This window comes from Styela clava, chromosome 14 (assembly GCF_964204865.1).
Source record: "Styela clava chromosome 14, kaStyClav1.hap1.2, whole genome shotgun sequence".
Lineage (NCBI taxonomy): Eukaryota > Metazoa > Chordata > Ascidiacea > Stolidobranchia > Styelidae > Styela > Styela clava.
This window is the reverse complement of record NC_135263.1, coordinates 7,568,303-7,573,302: the sequence shown is the minus strand read 5'-3', so window position 1 is coordinate 7,573,302 and position 5,000 is coordinate 7,568,303. Positions and strand designations below refer to the sequence as shown.

The window sequence follows — 5,000 nt, the reverse complement described above, 5'->3', positions numbered from 1 at the left end:
GTGGCTGGCGGGCGAGAGAGTGCTGCGTCGCCGGCATCGGCGTCGAAAGAAGCCGAGCCGAAAAAAGTTAAAGTACAAACGTGCAAGCATACTAACCTAACCCTAGGTAAGGCATGTCAGAGCGAAAGACAGTAATTTCGAATGAGCCAAGAAAGAGCGGTGCGGGGCCGGTCGGAGCGCACCCTTTTCTCGGTGGCTGGCGGGCGAGAGAGTGCTGCGTCGCCGGCATCGGCGTCGAAAGAAGCCGAGCCGAAAAAAGTTAAAGTACAAACGTGCAAGCATACTAACCTAACCCTAGGTAAGGCATGTCAGAGCGAAAGACAGTAATTTCGAATGAGCCAAGAAAGAGCGGTGCGGGGCCGGTCGGAGCGCACCCTTTTCTCGGTGGCTGGCGGGCGAGAGAGTGCTGCGTCGCCGGCATCGGCGTCGAAAGAAGCCGAGCCAAAAAAAGTTAAAGTACAAACGTGCAAGCATACTAACCTAACCCTAGGTAAGGCATGTCAGAGCGAAAGACAGTAAACTCGAATGAGCCAAGAAAGAGCGGTGCGGGGCCGGTCGGAGCGCACCCTTTTCTCGGTGGCTGGCGGGCGAGAGAGTGCTGCGTCGCCGGCATCGGCGTCGAAAGAAGCCGAGCCGAAAAAAGTTAAAGTACAAACGTGCAAGCATACTAACCTAACCCTAGGTAAGACATGTCAGAGCGAAAGACAGTAATTTCGAATGAGCCAAGAAAGAGCGGTGCGGGGCCGGTCGGAGCGCACCCTTTTCCCGGTGGCTGGCGGGCGAGAGAGTGCTGCGTCGCCGGCATCGGCGTCGAAAGAAGCCGAGCCGAAAAAAGTTAAAGTACAAACGTGCAAGCATACTAGCCTAACCCTAGGTAAGGCATGTCAGAGCGAAAGACAGTAATTTCGAATGAGCCAAGAAAGAGCGGTGCGGGGCCGGTCGGAGCGCACCCTTTTCTCGGTGGCTGGCGGGCGAGAGAGTGCTGCGTCGCCGGCATCGGCGTCGAAAGAAGCCGAGCCGAAAAAAAGTTAAAGTACAAACGTGCAAGCATACTAGCCTAACCCTAGGTAAGGCATGTCAGAGCGAAAGACAGTAATTTCGAATGAGCCAAGAAAGAGCGGTGCGGGGCCGGTCGGAGCGCACCCTTTTCTCGGTGGCTGGCGGGCGAGAGAGTGCTGCGTCGCCGGCATCGGCGTCGAAAGAAGCCGAGCCGAAAAAAGTTAAAGTACAAACGTGCAAGCATACTAACCTAACCCTAGGTAAGGCATGTCAGAGCGAAAGACAGTAATTTCGAATGAGCCAAGAAAGAGCGGTGCGGGGCCGGTCGGAGCGCACCCTTTTCTCGGTGGCTGGCGGGCGAGAGAGTGCTGCGTCGCCGGCATCGGCGTCGAAAGAAGCCGAGCCAAAAAAAGTTAAAGTACAAACGTGCAAGCATACTAACCTAACCCTAGGTAAGGCATGTCAGAGCGAATGACAGTAAACTCGAATGAGCCAAGAAAGAGCGGTGCGGGGCCGTTCGGAGCGCACCCTTTTCTCGGTGGCTGGCGGGCGAGAGAGTGCTGCGTCGCCGGCATCGGCGTCGAAAGAAGCCGAGCCGAAAAAAGTTAAAGTACAAACGTGCAAGCATACTAACCTAACCCTAGGTAAGGCATGTCAGAGCGAAAGACAGTAATTTCGAATGAGCCAAGAAAGAGCGGTGCGGGGCCGGTCGGAGCGCACCCTTTTCTCGGTGGCTGGCGGGCTAGAGAGTGCTGCGTCGCCGGCATCGGCGTCGAAAGAAGCCGAGCCGAAAAAAGTTAAAGTACAAACGTGCAAGCATACTAACCTAACCCTAGGTAAGGCATGTCAGAGCGAAAGACAGTAATTTCGAATGAGCCAAGAAAGAGCGGTGCGGGGCCGGTCGGAGCGCACCCTTTTCTCGGTGGCTGGCGGGCGAGAGAGTGCTGCGTCGCCGGCATCGGCGTCGAAAGAAGCCGAGCCAAAAAAAGTTAAAGTACAAACGTGCAAGCATACTAACCTAACCCTAGGTAAGGCATGTCAGAGCGAAAGACAGTAAACTCGAATGAGCCATGAAAGAGCGGTGCGGGGCCGGTCGGAGCGCACCCTTTTCTCGGTGGCTGGCGGGCGAGAGAGTGCTGCGTCGCCGGCATCGGCGTCGAAAGAAGCCGAGCCGAAAAAAGTTAAAGTACAAACGTGCAAGCATACTAACCTAACCCTAGGTAAGGCATGTCAGAGCGAAAGACAGTAATTTCGAATGAGCCAAGAAAGAGCGGTGCGGGGCCGGTCGGAGCGCACCCTTTTCTCGGTGGCTGGCGGGCGAGAGAGTGCTGCGTCGCCGGCATCGGCGTCGAAAGAAGCCGAGCCGAAAAAAGTTAAAGTACAAACGTGCAAGCATACTAACCTAACCCTAGGTAAGGCATGTCAGAGCGAAAGACAGTAATTTCGAATGAGCCAAGAAAGAGCGGTGCGGGGCCGGTCGGAGCGCACCCTTTTCTCGGTGGCTGGCGGGCGAGAGAGTGCTGCGTCGCCGGCATCGGCGTCGAAAGAAGCCGAGCCAAAAAAAGTTAAAGTACAAACGTGCAAGCATACTAACCTAACCCTAGGTAAGGCATGTCAGAGCGAAAGACAGTAAACTCGAATGAGCCAAGAAAGAGCGGTGCGGGGCCGGTCGGAGCGCACCCTTTTCTCGGTGGCTGGCGGGCGAGAGAGTGCTGCGTCGCCGGCATCGGCGTCGAAAGAAGCCGAGCCGAAAAAAGTTAAAGTACAAACGTGCAAGCATACTAACCTAACCCTAGGTAAGACATGTCAGAGCGAAAGACAGTAATTTCGAATGAGCCAAGAAAGAGCGGTGCGGGGCCGGTCGGAGCGCACCCTTTTCCCGGTGGCTGGCGGGCGAGAGAGTGCTGCGTCGCCGGCATCGGCGTCGAAAGAAGCCGAGCCGAAAAAAGTTAAAGTACAAACGTGCAAGCATACTAGCCTAACCCTAGGTAAGGCATGTCAGAGCGAAAGACAGTAATTTCGAATGAGCCAAGAAAGAGCGGTGCGGGGCCGGTCGGAGCGCACCCTTTTCTCGGTGGCTGGCGGGCGAGAGAGTGCTGCGTCGCCGGCATCGGCGTCGAAAGAAGCCGAGCCGAAAAAAAGTTAAAGTACAAACGTGCAAGCATACTAGCCTAACCCTAGGTAAGGCATGTCAGAGCGAAAGACAGTAATTTCGAATGAGCCAAGAAAGAGCGGTGCGGGGCCGGTCGGAGCGCACCCTTTTCTCGGTGGCTGGCGGGCGAGAGAGTGCTGCGTCGCCGGCATCGGCGTCGAAAGAAGCCGAGCCGAAAAAAGTTAAAGTACAAACGTGCAAGCCTACAAACCTAACCCCAGGTAAGGCATGTCAGAGCGAAAGACAGTAATTTCGAATGAGCCAAGAAAGAGCGGTGCGGGGCCGGTCGGAGCGCACCCTTTTCTCGGTGGCTGGCGGGCGAGAGAGTGCTGCGTCGCCGGCATCGGCGTCGAAAGAAGCCGAGCCAAAAAAAGTTAAAGTACAAACGTGCAAGCATACTAACCTAACCCTAGGTAAGGCATGTCAGAGCGAATGACAGTAAACTCGAATGAGCCAAGAAAGAGCGGTGCGGGGCCGTTCGGAGCGCACCCTTTTCTCGGTGGCTGGCGGGCGAGAGAGTGCTGCGTCGCCGGCATCGGCGTCGAAAGAAGCCGAGCCGAAAAAAGTTAAAGTACAAACGTGCAAGCATACTAACCTAACCCTAGGTAAGACATGTCAGAGCGAAAGACAGTAATTTCGAATGAGCCAAGAAAGAGCGGTGCGGGGCCGGTCGGAGCGCACCCTTTTCTCGGTGGCTGGCGGGCGAGAGAGTGCTGCGTCGCCGGCATCGGCGTCGAAAGAAGCCGAGCCGAAAAAAGTTAAAGTACAAACGTGCAAGCATACTAACCTAACCCTAGGTAAGGCATGTCAGAGCGAAAGACAGTAATTTCGAATGAGCCAAGAAAGAGCGGTGCGGGGCCGGTCGGAGCGCACCCTTTTCTCGGTGGCTGGCGGGCGAGAGAGTGCTGCGTCGCCGGCATCGGCGTCGAAAGAAGCCGAGCCAAAAAAAGTTAAAGTACAAACGCGATGCTAATGAGCGAGCCGTTGTCTCGACTAATATGTAGGGGGCGTTCGATCGAGCGTCTGGCTTGAGCGCTTGTCGGCCTAGCAGAACGGTCGCATTGTTATGCCCGGGTTTTAGGCACCGCTGCAGGCGGCCGGCAGAGCTCTTGTTTGTGCGAAACTGAATGGATCGAGCCCGAGAGAGGGCGAGCAAAGAAAAAACGCAAATCGCTCCGCCTGGCACTGCCGGCGAGAGCGTGGACGTCGCGGCCAGCGACTGTCGAAGCTGAGTACGGCCGCAGGCGATCGCCTCGGTCTTAAACGAATGCGACGAGCACGCGCCGGGCGGCCCAGCAAGGGCCGAGCGCAGCTGTCGCAGCTATCTGGTTGATCCTGCCAGTAGTGATATGCTTGTCTCAAAGATTAAGCCATGCAGGTGCAAGTACGAGTTCTCGTAAAGCGAAACTGCGAATGGCTCATTAAATCAGTCTTGGTTTATTTGGTCTCGTAAGCGAAGTGGATAACTGTGGTAATTCTAGAGCTAATACATGCATTAAGCGCCGACTTCGGGAGGCGCGCTTTTATCAGATCAAAACCGACCGGGTTCGTCCTGTGACGTTTGATTGACTCTGGATAACCACGCGGATCGTACGGTCTCTGCACCGACGACGTATCATTCAAGTGTCTGCCCTATCAACTGTCGAAGGTACGCTACGTGCCTACCTTTGTGATAACGGGTAACGGGGAATCAGGGTTCGATTCCGGAGAGGGAGCCTGAGAAACGGCTACCACATCCAAGGAAGGCTGCAGGCGCGCAAATTACCCATTCCCGACACGGGGAGGTAGTGACGAAAAATAACAATACAGGACTCTAACGAGGCCCTGTAATTGGAATGAGTACATCCTA

The 5,000-nt window shown here is 55.5% G+C and overlaps 1 non-coding gene across 1 annotated transcript in view; it reads left to right on the top strand.

Moving 5' to 3' along the window:
* Positions 1-4,473: 4,473 nt before the first annotated feature.
* LOC144432277 (small subunit ribosomal RNA) overlaps positions 4,474-5,000 on the top strand; it is a 1,811-nt gene continuing 1,284 nt past the window's right edge. The window contains exon 1 of the ribosomal RNA XR_013480513.1: positions 4,474-5,000. This exon is cut by the window's right edge and continues 1,284 nt beyond it. This is a non-coding gene — a ribosomal RNA (small subunit ribosomal RNA).